Source organism: Aegilops tauschii, chromosome 3 (genome assembly GCF_002575655.3).
Source record: "Aegilops tauschii subsp. strangulata cultivar AL8/78 chromosome 3, Aet v6.0, whole genome shotgun sequence".
NCBI lineage: Eukaryota > Viridiplantae > Streptophyta > Magnoliopsida > Poales > Poaceae > Aegilops > Aegilops tauschii.
In genome coordinates, this window is record NC_053037.3 from 19181755 (window position 1) to 19202955 (window position 21201).

General features: G+C 43.9%; 1 pseudogene; it reads left to right on the forward strand.

Moving 5' to 3' along the window:
* Positions 1 to 18455, forward strand: part of LOC141042621 (protein FAR1-RELATED SEQUENCE 5-like) — a 52512-nt pseudogene extending 34057 nt beyond the window's left edge.
* The last annotated feature ends 2746 nt before the right edge of the window (positions 18456 to 21201 follow it).

The window sequence follows — 21201 nt, forward strand, 5'->3', positions numbered from 1 at the left end:
GCCCAGTCCCATGCTTTATGCAAATCAAATCAAAATAATTGCAAACAAAACTCCCCCGGGACTGTTGTTAGTTGGAGGCACTCGTTGTTTCGAGCAAGCCATGGATTGATGCTTGTTGGTGGAGGGGGAGTATAAACTTTACCATTCTGTTTGGGAACCGCCTATAATGTGTGTAGCATGGAAGATATCGCCATCTCTTGGTTGTTATGTTGACAATGAAAGTATGCCACTCAAAATATTATTTATCTCTGCTTTAAAATCGAGCTCTGGCACCTCTACAAATCCATGCTTCCCTCTGCAAAGGGCCTATCTATTTACTTTCATGTTGAGTCATCACCCTCTTATTAAAAAGCACCAGCTGGAGAGCACCGCTGTCATTTGCATCCATTACTATTAATTTATATTGGGTATGACTGGATCTCTTTCAGCATGAATTACAGTGTTTAGTCAGTCCTTGATCTTTAAAGGTGCTCTGAATTATGTTTTACGGTCTTAGAAAGGGCTAGCGAGATACCATCTTGTTATATCATATCATGATTGTTTTGAGAAAGTGTTGTCATCCGAGATTTATTACTATTGCTCGCTAGTTGATTATGCCATTGATATGAGTAAACAAGAGACCTAAGTGTTATTGTGAATATGGTTAGTTATAAGCTTTGCTGAAAACTTGAATGCTGGCTTTACATATTTACAACAACAAGAGCAAACAGAGTTTGTAAAAGTTTTTCTTTATCACTTTCAGTTTATCAACTAAATTGCTTGAGGACAAGCAAAGGTTTAAGCTTGGGGGAGTTGATACGTCTCCGTCGTATCTACTTTTCCAAACACTTTTGCCCTTGTTTTGGACTCTAACTTGCATGATTTGAATGAACTAACCCGGACTGACGCTGTTTTCAGCAGAATTGCCATGGTGTTATTTATGTGTAGAAACAAAAGTTCTCGGAATGACCTGAAATTCCACAGAACTTATTTTTGGAAAATATTAAAAATATTGGTGAAAGAATCAAGGCCAGGAGGCCCACCACCTGTCCACGAGGGTGGGGGCGCGCGTGCCCCCTGGGCGCGCCCCCCTGCCTCGTGGGCCCCCTGTTGCTCCACCGACCTCAACTCCAACTCCATATATTCGTGTTCGGGGAGAAAAAAATCAGAGAGAAGGATTCATCGCCTTTTACGATACGGAGCCGCCGCCAAGCCCTAAACTCTCTCGGTGGGGCTGATCTGGAGTCCGTTCGGGGCTCCGGTGAGGGGAATCCGTCGCCGTCGTCATCATCAACCATCCTCCATCACCAATTTCATGATGCTCACCGTCGTGCGTGAGTAATTCCATCGTTTGATTGCTGGACGGTGATGGGTTGGATGAGATTTATCATGTAATCGAGTTAGTTTTTTAGGGTTTGATCCCTAGTATCCACTATGTTCTGAGATTGATGTTGCTATGACTTTACTATGCTTAATGCTTGTCACTAGGGCCCGAGTGCCATGATTTCAGATCTGAACCTATTATGTTTTCATGAATATATGTGAGTTCTTGATCCTATCTTGCAAGTCTATAGTCACCTACTATGCGTTATGATCCGGCAACCCTGAAGTGACAATAATCGGGACCACTCCCGGTGATGGCCATAGTTTGAGGAGTTCATGTATTCACTATGTGTTAATGCTTTGGTCCGGTACTCTATTAAAAGGAGGCCTTAATATCCCTTAGTTTCCGTTAGGACCCCGCTGCCACGGGAGGGTAGGACAAAAGATGTCATGCAAGTTCTTTTCCATGAGCACGTATGACTATATTCGGAATACATGCCTACATTACATTGATGAATTGGAGCTAGTTCTGTGTCACCCTATGTTATGATTGGTACATGATGAACTGCATCCGGCATAATTCTCCATCACCGATCCAATGCCTACGAGCTTTTCATATATTGTTCTTCGCTTATTTACTTTTCCGTTGCTACTGTTACAATCACTACAAAACCCAAAAATATTACTTTTGCTACCGCTACCGTTACTTCCATATTACTTTGCTACTAAATACTTTGTTGCAGATATTAAGTTATCCAGGTGTGGTTGAATTGACAACTCAACTGCTAATACTTGAGAATATTCTTTGGCTCCCCTTGTGTCGAATCAATAAATTTGGGTTGAATACTCTACCCTCGAAAACTATTGCGATCCCCTATACGTGTGGGTTATCATCCGGCCCACAACGTATCCCTTGAGCCCTTCGAAGCTGCCCTTCAAGAACTCAAATCCACCATGCGCTGGCCCCACGGTGGGCGCCAACTGTCGTGGAATTGTCACGGCAGATGTCCTGGTGAAAGGACTTAGTCGTGGAGCCATCGCAACTAGGAAGAAAGAAGGGGTTAATCGGGACAAAAGGACACGAGGTTTATACTGGTTCGGCCCCTTACGGTGAAGGTAAAAGCCTACGATCCAGTTTTGAGTGGGATTTCTTATCTCTCGATAACCAGGGAGCGAATCCGCTTGACCTAGCTCTCGATCTGATGTTACTTGCCCTGAACCGCCGCCGGGTCGTCCCTTTATATACAGAGGTCGACGCCCAGCGGCTCAGAGAGTCCCGGCCGGCTCATAAACAGTGTCCGGCTCGGTTTCTCTCTATTCCTGCCTTATAATACAAGTTTACATATATATATATGGCGGTTTATCTCTACGGGCCCTAAGTCGCCCTTTGGGCCCTGGGCCCTTAACTAACCCGCCATCTTCAGGAGCTGTCTTGGGCTTCAATAATCGTCATGAGTATAACCCGGCCCCTCCTGGGCGGGTCATACCAATAATTATATCCCCAACAGGTAGTAAAGGTAAATTCTCTCTATAGATATGATAAAGCCGAAATCCCGCCTACTAAGTTTGCTAGCCAATGCTTAGATGAGTTTGATAATTTTATGGTTAAGCAAGAAGATTTTAATGCTTATTTTGGTAGAGAATTAAAATGCAATGCTTATATGATTGAACACTTGAGTGATTATATGTCTAGAGTTAAAGGTGAACTTAAACTCATTAGTAAAGATGCTTCTATGGTTACCACTCAAGTAGAACAAGTACTTAAAGCTCAGAATCATTTGCTCAATGAATTGAATAGTAAGAATAATGACTTTGCTGTTAGAGTTGCAACTAGAGGGGGTAAAGTGACTCAGGAACCTTTGTATCCCGAGGGCCACCCCAAGAGAATTGAGCAGGATTCTCAGAAAAACAATGTTGATACACCTAGTTCTTCTAAAAAGAAGAAAAAGAAAAATGATAGGACTTTGCATGCTTCTAGTGAACCTGTTGTTGACACACCTGAGAATCCCAATGATATTTCTATTTCTGATGTTGAAACACAATCTGGTAATGAACATGAACCTAGTGAAAATGTTAATGATGATGTTCATGTTGATGATCAACCTAGCAATGATAATGATGTAGAAATTGAACCTGCTGTTGATCTTGATAACCCACAATCAAAGAATCAACGTTATGATAAGAAAGACTTTGTTGCTAGGAAGCACGGTAAGGAAAGAGAACCTTGGGTACGGAAACCCATGCCTTTTCCTCCTAAACCATCCAAGAAAAAGGATGATGAGGATTTTGAGCGCTTTGCCGAAATGATTAGACCTATCTTCTTGCGTATGCGTTTTACTGATATGCTTAAAATGAATCCTTATGCTATGTATATGAAGGATATTGTTACAAATAAAAGAAAGATACCGGAAGCTGAAATTTCCACCAAGCTTGCTAATTATACTTTTAAGGGTGGAATACCAAAGAAACTTGGAGATCCAGGAGTACCAACTATACCATGCTCCATTAAAAGAAATTATGTTAAAACCACTTTATGTGATCTTGGAGCCGGTGTCAGTGTTATGCCTCTCTCTTTATATCGTAGACTTTATTTCAATAAGTTGACACCTACTGAAATATCTTTGCAAAGGGCTGATAAATCAACTGCTATACCTGTCGGTATTTGTGAGAATGTGTCTGTTGTGGTTGCAAACGTTACTATTTTAACGGACTTTGTTATACTTGATATTCCCGAGGACGATAGAATGTCTATTATTCTTGGAAGACCCTTTTTGAATACTGCAGGTGCTGTTATCGATTCAACAAAGGCAATGTCACTTTTCATGTTAATGGCAATGAGCATACGGTACACTTTCTGAGGAAACAACCTCAAGTTCATAGTATAAACTCTATTGGAAAAATTCCATCGATTATTTTTGGAGGTTTTGAATTTCCTCTACCTGCTGTCAAGAAGAAATATGATATTCTTATTATTGGGGACGTGCATATCCCCGTTGAGTTAACATAGTGTTATTCGAAATTTCTTCGGTTTCATGTTACTCGAAATGAGTTTGTTCACAAGACCTGATCAACCTTGTTAGTGGATTCCTTTTGATGAGCATGAGATGGATGAAATTAGAAAGCACAACCTTCTGTACCCTCCTTTTACTTTCTGTTATCTAGTTGAAATAAAGCAAAATTATTATTTTCTGTCTGTTTTCTGAATTATCCGTGCAATAAAAATACCCCAAAAATAAAAGTTCTCCAAATGCCCCGAAATTGAAATATGATTTTTTTCTGGAATATTTGAGAATATCTGGCACTGAGAACACATCAGGGGGGCTGGCACCTGGCCACGAGGGTCCAGGGCGCGCCCACCCCCCTGGGCGCGCCCCCGTGCCTCGTGGGCCCATGGTGGCTCCCCTCCACTTATTGCAGCCATCACACACTCCTTCCTCCCAAAAAAATCACCAACCAGCTCAAGCACGAGTTCTTGCTCATTTTGCTGCCATTTTCGATCTCCTAGCTCAAAGCTTCACTCACAAAACTGCTTTGGGAGATTGTTCTTCGGTATGTGACTCCTCCGATGGTCCAGTTAGTTTTTGTTCTAGTGCTTTATTCATTACAAATTTTTGCTGCTTAGGTGACCATGTTCTTGAGCTTGCATGTCAAATTTATATGGTCCCAAGTAGTTCTAATGCATGATATAATCTCTAGGCACTTGTAGGAGTAGTTGCTATCAATTTTTTTGAGTTTGGTTCACTTTTATTTTGAGTTACTAAAATTCTCAGAAATTTTTCAGAGGAAGAAATATGTTTAGGAAAATGTACCAAGGTGGTCCTTCAAGGAAGCAAGGACCTAGGCTCGCAATACGTGATGCGGACGATGAACCACCGAGGGAAGCTCAAGTGCGGGCTTGTGAATGGCCGTCAAAGGACTTTATGGATCGAGCAGGAATCAAGGAAGAATTTGACTCTTATGTGCGCAATGCTGATCTTGAGAGCTTCGAGGCAGATAAGTGATGTCTGTACCATTATCTCACTGATTCCTTTGTGAGAAGGTTTGAATTTTAATCATCACGCAATTCTCAAACTGTCATGTTTGATCTTTATGAAAATTCGTATACTATGGACTTAGAGGATTTTAATACTGCTTGCAAACTTCCACAATGGGGTAGTCCTAGTGAACCTCGCAAGTCTGAGTTTAGAGATTTTCTTGCTAGTATAACTGTGGGGGAGTCTAGAGATATAACACAAGCTACCATAGGGAGCATTCATTTTCCTGCTATACATTACTTTGCTCTCTTCATAGGTAGGTGCATCAATGGTAAGGATGAAGCATGTCACATGTGTGTCCCTGATCTTAGTGTTCTCAGGAGTGCTGTATTAGGAGATATACATTATAATTTGAGAGCCATTGTTGCACGTAGGTTGCATAATAATAGAATTAATGGAGATTTCTTTGGTGGAATTTATGCAACCCGTTTAGCTAATTTTCTTGGTATACCCATGCGTGAGTATGATATTGAGTTGCCTCCTGTTTGTTTAGATTATGAGGCTATGGTTCGTCATCGGTTTGTTGAGAGGAACGATCAGTTCCTCCAGTACCGACTAATCTTTGACGGACGATGCACCTATTACGTCGCTCTCCCTGCTCCTACTTTCTTTGATTTTCAGGCAAAGGGGAGGTATGTCATAACCAGGGGGAGGCGGACGAGTACGAGAGGAGGGCTGAGATAGCTTGCCTCCAAGCTGGAGCCCACAATGTAATAGCCGCTGCATCTCAGTACGACCCCAGTTATAACTTCGGATATCCGCCAGGCCAGCCATGGCAATAGACCAACTTAGGCCAAAAGCCTAAGCTTGGGGGAGTACGTATTTCTCACCGACATTACATTCATGTTCACACACTCATTGCTAGTTGTCGGTGCTCATACTCTTTCATTGTACTATCCATGCTAGTTTATTTTCTTTTTCTTGCTTTCTTCTTGTGTGTTTGAAAAACTTTAAGAAAAACCAAAAAAAATAGTAGTAGCTTCTAGATAGTTTACTTCCTTGCTGTAGTAGTATTAATTAAAAGAAAACCCAAAAAGATTTCCCGTTCTTCTTTTGCTTGTTGGGAGCTTTCCCGTGTAAATAGTTTTGCTTCTTTTCTGTTCTTTGGGGGTCGATAGGAGAAGACCATAATGAAAATGTTGAAGTGGCTCCTATATGCATTATTGTTGATTTTAACCAAGAGCCCATATTGCCTTGTCTCCTCCTGTTTATCAGATGCTTGTAGATTCCAGCTTAGTCCAATGCACGTGCACTATTATTATTACTAGTAATCATGCACGTGCAACGCACGTATAATCGTAGAAAGAAATTTTCCAATTCATCCTAGTTAGGAGACAATTATTTCAGTAAAATGATCAAGTGCAATAATGTAACTCCAATCTTAATTTGAGCTAAATATAGCTTTGCAGATATAGTTCTTTCCATATGAGCACCATGTCTCCCGCCGAACATGCACACACAATGGACTTCTCAACCATACAGAAAGACTTAACAAAAACACATTACATACAACAGTACCTTAGTCAATTTCGTCCCACAAATTGATAGTCAAGTAACACACAGACAGAAACTTGGTCATAGGCTCTGGATCCATATGAAAAAAGAGTACAAAATAAAACACTGGGGGCTTAGTGACCTAAGTGCCATGTCATAACCTATGTAATGCTTTTGGAAGTATACCAGAGTGTTCCTTTTGTGAGAGCAGGGGAACTTGCAAAGAATGTTTTCATGTAAATGAACGAAATTGATCTTGTTCCTAATTATAAAATATTTTTAAACATTTTGCCCTTTTTTAACATGCTATATACTCAGTACCCAAACAAAATCATGTAGCAACCGAAAAGGTATAGGCAGAACACGTACTCTATCAAAAGTGAACTTTGGTTCGGACAAAATCTAGGTTGAGGCTTTGAGTACATTTGCAAGAACACACGCATATCCAGAATGTTTAGCTGATATATCATTTCAGAGAAAATCTGCACGAAAATCTGCACCACTGGGAAAATAGCAAGCTATCTGATGGATATAATTTTTGCTGAGCCAATGACCAGACAAAATCTGAAGTAATAACTGAAATTGAGAAGGCTATAAGAAATCACTGTGCAGCTACATCTTCAACTATACACATAACATAGCAATATTGGGCACTACAGGCAAAGATATGATAAGATGAACATGCTCCTCTGATCTTCTGAACTGACAAGCTGACATATAACAGTCATTTTTTCTTTGAGAAAATTTAATAGATGCACATCACTGCAAAAAGATTGGGAAATTTCTTTGCTTACCTCATGCCCGCAGAAATCAAAAATACAAGATGCTTTATTATCAACAGAAGTTGCAGGTCTGGGAACTACTTCAGATATGAATAATTTGGACAGGGTGGTCATTGTGCAAATAATCATATCCAAAATTATATATACAATTTATGTTGCAACACAATAGGTCGACAAAAAATTCTGAAAAAAACAGTCAATAAAATAGGCATATGTCAAGGTTATTTGCATCAACATAACAAATGATATACCATCAAAAACAACATCTCAAATATCAAATATGTAAGCTTCACAAATTGCCTATGCAAGTATATACACCAATAAGTTTGTTCACATGATCCAGCATCACGTCTTTGTACAATAATGCCATACAACGATGTCATTTAACCAAATACATTAATTTCAAGAGGGTTCGAAAATTCGGTATTTTTCCACTTGTTTTTGGCACAAATATCTCTCTGACTGAAAAAATCATGCAATGATCATGATCAAATAGGCAATGCAAACTCATTCCAATAGCATTACCAAAATACCAAAAATATTCCTAGCAATCCTTGAAGATAGAGGGGGCATTTCATCAGGTCACAATCTAGTCGTTGGAATCAGTTCTTCAATAAGACAGTAGCGATAATTGTTGTAGATAAAGTAGACATATCTCCAAGGAATTTTCATGTATTTTGAAAATGAAGCGTCAAACGGAATAGTGAAAAACAAGGAAACCACACCTTGACGTTCCAGATCTAGGAAGCATTAGATGTAGTTATCTGATTGCAAGTAGATAACCGTTGCAGTACAGTGTGAAATAAAAAACAGACAGAAAAATCTTATTATTTATGAACCGTGGTTCCACTTCCTTCCCTATAGTAGCAAGCATGATCGAGTACCTTTGACTGGAAAGAAAAGATGTCTTCAGTAAGTTTTGCTGTATTGTCAGTTTATTATTTGCAAATTACATGAAATCCGATAAACCATGCAAGAGACCACTACACAGTTGAAGCTTATCATCAGTAAATCTCGCATTCGATTTCTCACTATCAATTGCACAGGAGAGTATAATCCACAGAAATTTCGAAAGTGGAGGAAATCAGTGAGCGGAGATGGGGGGTGGAGAGCTGACCGACAGTGGAAGAGGCCTTTGAGATTGGTGTGGCTCACGCGGAGGAACATATCTTCCTGAATGTAAAATTAATAAAAGCCTAGTCAACCCAATTGCACAATACAAACCAATCTCCTTTTTTCAGATGGTAGATGTCAATAGCATCTCATTCAACTTGACATGAAATAGCACTTCTGAAGAATGTCAAACAATACGCATGCCTGTAACTGACAGTTCCCATTTCAGATCCCAGTTCACCATATTCAGTTATAAGAACGTCTGACCTGGATGGATGCTCTAATAAAACTAATGCCAGCTTCCAATTCCTTCACCAAAGGCATGCCACCTCCAAGATGTTAGCAGAGAAAAGTAACGGTGCATACCTCCGGAACAATTAGATCAAAATATCACTGCACGATTCAGAGCGGTTTGCCTGACGCATTCGGAGCAGGAGGCACTGCTTGGTGCCGACGTCGATGCGCCGCACGATGCCCATTAGCGGATCCGGTAGCAGGCGGGGTGACCTCTCTGCGGCGACCTCGTCCTCCTCCCCCGCGTCTGACAGGGATATCAGGCGAGACCACAGAGAAGCGGCAGGCGTCGACCCGCGACACACGCGTAAGGAGAGGCCGCCGGCTAGAGGTGTGTGCTGACGGCGTGCGTGGGGCGGCGGCGGATACGAGGAGCGGCGGTGAAGGTGGCGTCGAGGAGGGCCGGCGGTGGGGCGGCGCAGGTCGCCGGCGTGAGAGCATGCTCCGGCGGGCGACGAACCGGTGCGGCGGCGGATATGAGGAGCGGTGGTGAAGGTGGCGTCCAGGAGGGCCGGCGGTGGGGCGGCGCAGGTCGCCGGCGTGAGAGCATGCTTCGGCGGGCGGCGCGTGTGGCGCGGCGGCCGGTCGGACGGACGACGGCAGCAGGCGAAGAGAGAAACGGGAGAGGAGAGGGAGGCGTTTGGGCGGACAGCCGGCAGCGCCGGCGACGCGTGGTGTAGGCGAGGCCCAGCGGCGGCGGACGGTGCCTGATCGGGCGCCTGGCGCTCCGGAGGAGAAGATGAGATTAATTGGGAGGGAGATCAAGTGTGCCTGGAGCAGAGGAATTAGCGGGATAAACAACTCGCCAACGCGATTCGGGTGGAATCAATCCGGCACGCGGAGCGCTAGGAGAATTGGCAGACCGCGGCGTCTGCTCGGCAGAACATCTGATCTAAGCCGTTGATTTGGATGGCAGACCATTTGCGTAATATGGACAGTAGGATATGTTTAATTTGATTTGATCGGAGGGTCCTGCTTATCCCCTGTACAGTTTGTTGTGTGGCTTTAGGGGAGTTTATGTTTGCTCTTTTAATAGTAGTATAGATACACATCATTCGGTCGTGCAAATGAAAGGGAATAATGACGATTTATGATGGACTGATTGAGATGAGGGAAGCTGGTATGAACTCGACCTCTCTTGTTTTTGTAAATATGATTAGTTCATTGTTCCTGATTCAGCCTATTATGAATAAACATGTTTGTAATGACAATTAGAGATTATAGTTGCTTATGCCATGCTTAATTAGCTAGGAGTTTATAATGGTTTACCTTGCGTGCCAACATGCTATTAAAATGGTTCTGATGTGGTCTGATAGGGTGGTATCCTCCTTTGAACGATTCGAGTGACTTGACTTGGCACATGTTCACCCATGTAGTTGAAACAAATCAACATAGCCTTCACGATGGATTATATCCTACTCATGCTTGCACTCAATGTTTATTAATTTTAATGCATGTTCATGACTGTTGTCACTCTCTAGCTGGTCGCTTCCCAGTCTTTTGGTAGCCTTCACTTGTACTAAGCGGGAATACTGCTTGTGCATCCAATCCCTTAAACCCCAAAGTTATTCCATATGAGTCCACTATACCTTCCTATATGCGGTATCTACCTGCCGTTCCCAGTAAATTTGTATGTGCCAAACCCCAAACCTTCAAATGAAATTCTGTTTTGTATGCTCGAATAGCTCATGCATCAACTAGGGTTGTCTGTATCTTCCATGCTAGGCGGGTTATTCTCAAGAGGACTGGACTCCGCTCCTCACTCACGAGAAAATGGCTGGTCACCGGGATGCCCAGTCCCATGCTTTAAGCAAATCAAATCAAAATAATTGCAAAAAAAACTCCCCCGGGATTGTTGTTAGTTGGAGGCACCCGTTGTTTCGGACAAGCCATGGATTGATGTTTGTTGGTGGAGGGGGAGTATAAACTTTACCATTCTGTTTGCAAACCGCCTATAATGTGTGTAGTATGGAAGATATCGTCATCTCTCGGTTGGTATGTTGACAATGAAAGTATGCCGCTCAAAATATTATTTATCTCTATTTCAAAAACCGAGCTCTGGCACCTCTACAAATCCCTGCTTCCCTCTGCGAAGGGCCTATCCATTTACTTTTATGTTGAGTCATCACCCTCTTATTAAAAAGCACCAGCTGGAGAGCACCGCTGTCATTTGCATCCATTACTATTAATTTATATTGGGTATGACTATGAATGGATCTCTTTTACCATGAATTACAATGTCTAGTCGGTCCTTGATCTTTAAAGGTGCTCTGCATTTATGTTTTGCGGTCTCAGAAAGGGCTAGCGAGATACCATCTTGTTATATCATATCATGATTGTTTTGAGAAAGTGTTGTCATCCGAGATTCGTTATTATTGCTCGCTAGTTGATTATGCCATTGATATGAGTAAACATGAGACCTAAGTGTTATTGTGAATATGGTTAGTTCATAATCTTTGCTGAAAACTTGAATGTTCGCTTTACATATTTACAACAACAAGAGCAAACAGAGTTTGTAAAAGTTTTTCTTTATCACTTTCAGTTTATCAACTGAATTGTTTGAGGACAAGCAAAGGTTTAAGCTTGGGGGAGTTGATACGTCTCCGTCGTATCTACTTTTCCAAACACTTTTGCCCTTGTTTTGGACTCTAACTTGCATGATTTGAATGGAACTAACCCGGACTGACGTTGTCTTCAGCAGAATTGCCATGGTGTTATTTTTGTGTAGAAACAGAAGTTCTCGGAATGACCTGAAACTTCACGGAGATTATTTTTGGAAATAATAAAAAATACTGGCGAAAGAATCAAGGCCAGGGGGCCCACACCCTCTCCACCAGGGTGGGGGGCACGCCTGCCCCCCTGGGCGCGCCCCCTGCCTCGTGGGCCCCCTGGAGCTCCACGGACCTCAACTTCAACTCTATATATTCACGTTCGGGGAGAAAAAAATCAGAGAGAAGGATTCATCGCGTTTTACGATACAGAGCCGCCGCCAAGCCCTAAACTCTCTCGGGAGGGCTGATCTGGAGTCCGTTCGGGGCTCCGGAGAGGGGAATCCGTCACCATCATCATCATCAACCATCCTCCATCACCAATTTCATGATGCTCACCGCCGTGCGTGAGTAATTCCATCGTAGGCCTGCTGGACGGTGATGGGTTGGATGAGATTTATCATGTAATCGAGTTAGTTTTGTTAGGGTTTGATCCCTAGTATCCATTATGTTCTGAGATTGATGTTGATATGACTTTGCTATGCTTAATGCTTGACACTAGGGCCCGAGTGCCATGATTTCAAATCTGAACCTATTATGTTTTTATGAATATATGTGAGTTCTTGATCCTATCTTGCAAGTCTATAGTCACCTACTATGTGTTATGATCCGGCAACCCCGAAGTGACAATAATCGAGACCACTCCCGGTGATGACCGTAGTTTGAGGAGTTCATGTATTCACTATGTGTTAATGCTTTGGTCCGGTACTCTATTAAAAGGAGGCCTTAATATCCCTTAGTTTCCATTAGGACCCCGCTGCCACGGGAGGGTAGGACAAAAGATGTCATGCAAGTTCTTTTCCATAAGCACGTATGACTATATTCGGAATACATGCCTACATTACATTCATGAATTGGAGCTAGTTATGTGTTACCCTATGTTATAACTGTTGCATGAATAATCGCATCCGGCATAATTCTCCATCACCAATCCAATGCCTACGAGCTTTTCACATATTGTTCTTCATTTATTTACTTTTCCGTTTCTACTGTTACAATCACTACAAAACCCAAAAATATTAGTTTTGCTACCGTTACCGTTACTTCCATACTACTTTGCTGCAGATATTAAGTTATCCAGGTGTGGTTGAATTGTCAACTCAACTGCTAATACTTGAGAATATTCTTGGCTCCCCTTGTGTAGAATCAATAAATTTGGGTTGAATACTCTACCCTCGAAAACTGTTGCGATCCCCTATACTTGTGGGTTATCATGCACATGAAGCTTAAAATGGACCAGAAGAAGGGAAATCTCAAAGTGTCGGAGCTGGTTTTGGAACACAACCACACACTACACCTAGCAGGAACCTTACACTTAATGGTGTCACAAAGAAAAATTTCATAGTTACAAGCTTTTGAAATTGCAACAGCAGATGATGCGGGAATTGGCCAAAGGCCGCACATGAGTTGGTTGGTCGCCAAGTTGGTGGACCACTCAATCTTAGTTATACCCTCCGTGATCACAAGAACCATTTGCGGACCCAGCGCCAACGAGAAATGGCATATGGCCAAGCAGGTAGCATGCTTAAGTATTTTCGAGACAAAATTGCTGAAAACCCATTATTCCAATATGCATTGCAAATGGACTGTGAAGAACAAATAGCGACCATATTCTGGGCTGATGCTAGAATGATCATGGACTATGCACATTTTGGTGATGTTGTTAGTTTTGACACTACTTTTGGAACAAACAAGGAGAGTAGGCCCTTTGGTGTCTTTGTCGGATTCAATCACTTTAGGGAAACTGTAGTTTTTGGTGCTGCCCTCATGTATGATGAAACATTTGCATCCTTTAAGTGGTTGTTTGAGGCTTTTCTAACAGTCCATAAAGGAAAGGGGCCAAGAACATTCTATACAGATCAAGATACTGCAATGGGAAATGCAGTTGAGGACGTGTTTGCAGAAGCACGACATGGTTTATGCACCTTTCACATTATGTAGAATGCTGTCAAACATCTACATGAAGAGGATGATGAAGAGAAAAATGGGGAGAAGAAAAAAGAGAAGAAAAAAGGGAATAAAAACAGAAGAAGCAAGAGATGAATGAAAAGAAGGAAAAAGAAGAGAAGGAAAAGGAGGAGAATCAAGAAACAAGTATTCTACCAGATTTTAGCGCATGCATGTTTGAGTACGAAGACATGGCAGAATTGAACAAAAATTTGACCTCATAAGGAAAAAGATGAGCAAGCAAACATGGCTGGATAGTATATATAAGTTAAAGGAAAAATGGGCTGAATGTTATATGAAGGATGTCTTCACATTAGAATTGAGAAGTACACAATTGAGTGAGAGTTTGAATAATGACTTGAAAATCCATTTCAAATCTGATTTTGATATCATCCGGTTCTTTAAGCATTTTGAAAGGGTGGTGCAAGGGAAAAGGAACAATGAACTAAATTCAGAATTTGAATTAAGGAAAAAGTTGCCTAGAATATTTATGAGGAGACCACCACCTATGTTGGTGCAAGCTAGCAAGTTATATACACCTGGTATTTTTGAAGCTCTTCAAGGTGAATATGAAATATCCTTGTCAGCTTGCACCATGACATTAGATGGCTGTAATGAATATCTAGTAGGAGATTGTATCTTTGAGGAGGAGTATAAAGTTATAGGTGATCCTTTGAAGCAAACAGTTGTGTGCAGCCGCCAGCAATTTGATAGAATTGGGATATTGTGTGGCCATGCTCTTAAAGTTCTCGATTTGATGAATATCAAGTCACTACTGCCACATTAAGTGTTAAAGCGCTGGACAAAGGAAGCACGAAGTGGAACTGTACAAGACAAAGAAGGAAGAACTATCGTCCTAAATCCAAATATGGATGCCATGCTTAGCTACAAATATATGTCCCACAAATTTCATAATTTGGCAGATCGAGCAGCCTACTTTCCGGAATGTGTCGTGTTAGTAGACAACACACTTGACATCCTTGGTAAGCAAATTGAAGAAAAAATTAATGCATGTGCAAGCACATTGGGGTATCCGTGTACAATTCCGACAGATGCTAGCCCATCAAATGACTTGTTGACTAATGCACGTCTAAAGAAAAAGGAGGTCCAAACAAAGAGTTCAAAACGAAAAAAATTGGCTCGATAAGAAGAACAAGGCTAGGAAAAAGAGAGAAAGCAGAGCTACATGATAGTTGGGTGAAGAGGTATGTTGATAAATAATACAGTGCTTTCAGTGTTATCATTATGTCCATTAATTCTCACAGCCTCCAATTTTCTTTCACAACAAGATGCAGGAGGTCGGGGAAGTGGCAGGTGGTGGTGGTGCACAAGTTGCAAATGATAGAGTTTATAGTGATAATGCAGAGGTGCCTGAAGGTTACAAGACCAACCTTAGCTTCACTCAGTTGCTGATGGTATAATCTTGCCCATGTAGTTTAAAAATCTAGAATGATCCAACTAGAGATTGCAAAATCTTGCTCATACGGTATTCTTATTTATTTAATTTTCAGGGGCCAATTACAGATGATCTTTTCACTGGGTCATGGTGAAGTACTGTTGTTTTTGGGCAAATGAATGAGAGGGCATTGGTGTGCAAGTTCAATTATGGGCAACACTTGGCATTGAGTTCAGTCCAAGTTCAGTTCTAGACAACATTTTGCCATTCGCTTCAGTCTAATTATGCACATGTACAAGTCGAACTTCTGTACAAGTAGAAATTAAAATGCTCAATCTCCAGCCATATCTCCCAGAGATATGTTTTGGCATCTATTTTGCTCAATCTCAGTCACTTTTTATGATAATTGTACATTCAACAGCCAAATCAAGCATTGAGTTGTTGGTCTTTGTAGTCCTGGAACCGCTCAACTCCACTCTCAAATGAAACATTCAGTCAAATCAAACTCAACAGCCAAACAAACCTTCAGTCAAACTATTCACTGAACTCCAATCTCAAAATGACATTGCAAACTGAATTTAAATTCAGTCACACTATTCATTACACATTACTTTTGATTTACATCAATTACAATCTCAAATTGGCCTTTGGCTTTGTCTCTGCTGCCATTGCTTCCTCTGTTGGTTCTGTCCAACTAAAACTGAAGTAGCAGGGAACTTCCAACAGAAGTCCAGAGCCTGAGTAGCCAACGGCATTGGATTCGTGGCCTAGAAAGCTCGACGGCGCGACGATGCTTGCTCCGGTGGGTCGCGGGGCAGTGGCTTGCTCCGCCCCCTCCACAGCTAGGCGCATCGCGGCCTGACGGAGACAGCGCGGGCTTCGTGACCTCGATAGATCGACGGCGGTGATGTAGCTTGCTCCGCGGCTCTGGGGCGTGGCTAGGAGGCGTCACGCCCTAAAGGAGCAGCGGCTGCTCTTCCCCGTCGCGCCTGAAGGAGCGAGGCAACAGGGACCGGCCGAACAGCCTTTTTTCTGCAGTGACGCGCAAGCGAGGAGTTCTGGGCGTACTGGGCCGTATGGGCTGCTTGTTTTCGTGTCCATGCGAGTGAAAGTAGCGCTGGTAGCGAGTGTCGTTGGATATAGATCAACCGCGCTGGGTGTACGACGTCCCTCGGCAGTAGTTTCTTTCAAGTCAGAGGATCTCGTTCACCGTCCATATGGCCATCGCTAACACGCGCATATTTGGTTGGGATAGGTGTTCTCACAGCGGATATTAAGAAGTCATACAAGACAAGCAAATGGCAGGTTTTACAGATAATACATAAAGCGGAATACCACAATATAAGTACCAAGCAGTACACTTAGTAGTTTCTTACAAACTACCAATTTACGAGCTGGCGGCGGCAGAAAGAATGGCCGGCGCGGGTCGGCACAACCCTAGCATGAGGAGGGTGTGCGTCATTGCTGCCTGCGCGGCCTTGGCGGGGAGGGCCTCCTTGTCCTCAACGGCGGCCTTGTGTTGCGCGGAGGCGGCCTCGAGGGTGTACTCGGCGGCGGCTATTCTTCCTGCCTGAACGAACCTGCGGGCTCTCCTCTTGGCTGATTCTTGATTGAGTCTGTCGAGCTCCGCCGGCGTAAGTTCCGACTACAGCTTCTTCTTCGTCGCGAGACGGGCGGAGGTGGCTGCCGAGACGGGGGAGGGCGGAATGGTTTTTGGGAAAGAATAGGGAAATGGAAGCTTTGTGTCCCTGATGAGCGGGCCAGGGAGGACAAAGGCGCGCATCCCACCCGCCCACGCGTTGTCTGTTTCGACACAAACGCGAAAATTTGAGCCAGAAATGGGCCGCAGACGAACAGAAAACGTATGCCAGTTTGCGGCGCGCGTTAGGCCACGATTTGCGTCCGTTTCAACCCAAACGTACACGGACGGACAAAATAGGGTCGCATGCTGGAGTTAGACTAAAGAAGAAGCAATAGCACAGAGGGACCAGCAAGTCAATGAATAGTTCTGCAACTCTCTTGTCCCCTTCTCTAGTTCATCATCCTCTGCTACTGTATCCCACCCTTTTGCTTGTTGATTTCTCACCAAAATCCCTCGTATCCTCAACTTGTACTCATTTGCTGTTGTTGATCCAATTATGCGCCCTATTCATGCGATTGGGTCATGACAGCATATCGCCAAATGATTTTTAAAAGGTTAAAGGCTCGCAGCATTTTGGTTAAATGGAGTATAATGGAGGATTTTCTTTTTCCAGTGAGTGTATGGTGTTCTCCCGTTTGAGGGCATCTTCGATACATAGGATTTCTATAAAACACAAGAATAGGGGAAAAACATAAAAATTGAGTGACATCTCATCTTGAATAAAACAAAATTAGTATGAACGACTGATTCTGCGGAAAAAAGACGTAGGACCTTTCACGTGAGGTTAGAGTGAATGAAAAAATTCATATGAAAATAACACAATGATTCCTAATAGCAACTCTAGCACAGTGACCATATGACGATTTTGGCCGAATCAACATAAACAATAAATAATTGCCTACTTTGGAAGCATATGCTGCAGTACTGTTAGACTTCAACAATGTTAGCTACGGGCATATCAGTGTGAGGGAATAAAAACTGAATGTATGAAAATTTCGTCACGACAAATTAAGATGGATAAGTAACATAGTTTCCCCACAGTATAAGCAATCAAGGCTAATGCAACTATTACAGCATCCTCTGCAAACTTCCTCACCACCCTGTCCTTTCAAGAAAAGAACAACCAAAACTAATTCACCAGTTCGACTCTGCCCCCAGCCATCTTGTTCCTTCAGCCGACTGTCATGCTGCCTCTACCTCACTGGTGGTCTTACTTTACTTGTTGTCGCCATCGATCCTACACAACGAACAGAATTTCACATACTACACAACCATGATGCTCCAAAAAATAATGGGGACAACACTAAACCAACATACCGGGCAGAGGGTGGGGCTGAAGGAGGCTTCCTCCAGAAAAACCAGGAGCCCTTCTCCTCGGCCTTCTTCTCCTCGGCCTTCTCCTTCTCCTTGGCCTTCTCCTTCTCTTGTTCCTTCTCAAGCCTATGATAAATTGATATTCAGAGTAAGTACTAAGTAGACACAAACTAAATGAAATGTGCTCCAAACAATCGCAGAAACCGACTAGATCAACTTACGTAGAAGTGGGTGGAGCTAGAGAAGTCTTCATCCAGCCAAACCACGAGTTGTTTTCCTTCAGGACCTTCTCCTTCTCCTCTCCCTTCTCTTCCTTCTTCTCCTTGCCCTTCTCAGGCCTATGACATATTGGTAATGGAAAGTAATTAAGTGGACACAAGCAAAAACCTCATCCGTGCTCCATACAATTAGTCATTTACAGAGAACCGATCAAATAAGCATACCCGGTAGTTGATGAAGCCGAAAACGGATTTCTCCTGAAAAAGCTCTTCTTCTCCTCCTTCTTCTCCTCCTCCTTCTCCTCCTCCTTCTTGGCCCTGTGGTAATGAAAACGTGGTAAGTATTCTTGGGAAGTAAAGCTGGAGTCTATCCATGAACAAGCTGTTCCAAAATGAATATACTCACGGAGAGGGGTCGTCAGGACCAAAAATGACTCTATGAACTATAGGCCTCAGCTTCAGCTTCAGCTTCGCCTTCCCGGAGTTGATATATTGATCAAGCTTCTCATCCCCCACAAGCTCCTGCTTAGCATACTCCACGCCATAGAAGAAGGCCGGAACCGCGAAAGCAAGTGCTACGGTGAAACAGCAGATAAGTAGGTTCCTCATACGACGGTACGAGCTGTCCAGAGCTGAATCGACCACCTCACATCTAAAGATGAACAAGATTGGGATTATACTACGCCCTGATCAGAACTCAAAGTAACGTGAATGGAAGGGGGTAGTAGCCTTACCCGAAAATAACCATGAAAAGCTTCAATTCCTGTTGGTGGTTCACCAAGATCCGCCGTTGTGCGGCGAACTGCTGGGAGTTTGATACCCTTGTACCACCGCGCCGCGGGAGACGAGGGTGTGCGGATGTGATCCTGGAATCGACCGCCGACTTGTCCGCGGACGCCGACTTGTCGGACATCACCTTTTTAAGGGCAATCGACGCGGCCTTCAAGGAAGCCGCTGCAGCCACGAACGCGGTCGCCGCCGCCTTCAGCCCCTGAGAGACCTCATCGTCCTTGGTCGCAGTCGCCTCCGCCTGGTGGTTGGAGCCCTTGTGCTTGACGTGCTCTGGCGCGCCGTCGGGAGGGGTGGCCGCCGCCTTCGGGCCCTGGGAGGCCGCGGTCGCCTCCGCCTGGGGGTTGGAGGAGCCCTTGTGCTTGACGTGCTCTGGCGCGCCGTCGGGAGCGGTGGCTGCCGCCTTGGGGTCCTCGACGTCGGCCTTGACTACCGTCGCGTCCAGGTCTTGACGCGCTCCGCGGCCGCCTTGACCACCGTCGCCTCCGGGTCTTGAGCGACCACCTCGTGATCGGCCTTCAAGCCCTTGTGTTCCACTTCCACCGGTGCGGCCTTGGCTACCGTCGCCTGCAGGTACTTGGTGAGGTCGGGCGCCTTGTCGTCGTCCTCGGGTTCGCCGCCTTTGGTGCATTCGTCCGTCGCCTTGGCGTCCCCGTGTACCGTCGGAGCCGAGCCCTTGTCCTTGCCGACCTGGGAGGGGTGCACCTCCTCCGAGATCTGGAGACGAACCTGCTCTCCGGAGTCCACCTCCTCCTCCTCCTCGGTCTTGGAAGGTGCGGGATCTTGGGCGGTCTTGGTCTTGGTGCTCGGGTCGGAGTCGGAGGAGAGCGATCGGACGGCGCACCGCGCCATGAGCGCCGCCGCCGGCGTGTCGTTGTTGCGGGCGAGGAGCGGCGGTGGAGCGCGCAGTCGACTGCGCCGGTCGAGAAGGTGGCGCGTGTCTCGCGCGGCGGAGCGAGCGGCCGACCCGAAGCGCGGTGGGGTGGCGGTGGCGGTGGAGGTGGAGGCGAGCAACGAGCGGAGACACGACGACGCCGCGGCTTCGGCGGCGCGCCTTGAGGCCATGGCTGCGCTTGGCCGCGGCTCGATTTCGAACTTGTAAACCTAGGGGAAGGAAGGGGAGAACTGGGTTTGGTAGGTGGGATGGGGATGGGGTTTATAGGAACAGAGACCAGGAGAATGCGGTTTTCCCATTTCAACCTTTTTGTTATTATTACTGCACTGGTTGAAGTGATTAGTTACACTACTTATTTACTGCACTGCGATGAGCCGAAAATATCCGGGCAGCCCTTGTGTGGAAGGAAGGATCCTCCCTTTTTTTTAGTTTTCTTCTTTTTCCCTTGTGCCAAGTCGCATAGAAAAGGCCAGAGCCCATCAAACCAATAAACGCTGTTTGCATCCACCTATTCTCTTCTCCCCTTGGCACACAAATGAGCGCCAAATTTGTCTATCTCATTTACATGAAACTTATCAAACTGAAAAAAACCACTTGAACGTCACATATATAGAATTAGTGCAATTTCAGCTCTAGTCTGAGCACGATTTTTTCCATAAGCTAAAACAATTAGTTGAATCCGACCCCCACTACTACCTATCGATGAACCATGTTAGCGCAATTTCATACCTGGACCATTACTAACTATTATAACTTATGTTTAATCTGTTAGCGGCTCACCAATAAATATCATCCCTCTCCTCCGAGGTGTGAGATATTTTGAGAGTTTCATATACCATCATTGAATTCAATCTACATTGTTTTTTTATAAGAAAAGGCTTCTCTTTATTATTCATGTTTCTTTTTGTAAACTCGCACGAGTTTGTACGGAAAAAATGTTATTGTTTCTGCATTTTTTATGGATTTAATAGTGCTAGATATAATCGGTTTTGATATTATACCATGCATGGATTGGTTAGCTAGAAACCAAACGATAAGCGGTTGTGTTTCTGCATTTTTTTTATGCATTCAATAGTGCTTGATATGATCGGTTTTGATACTATACTGTGCATGGATTGGTTAGCTAGAAACCAAACGATAAGCGGTTGTGTTTCTGCATCTCTTATGGATTTAATAGTGCTAGATATGAATGTGTTTGATATTATATTGTGCA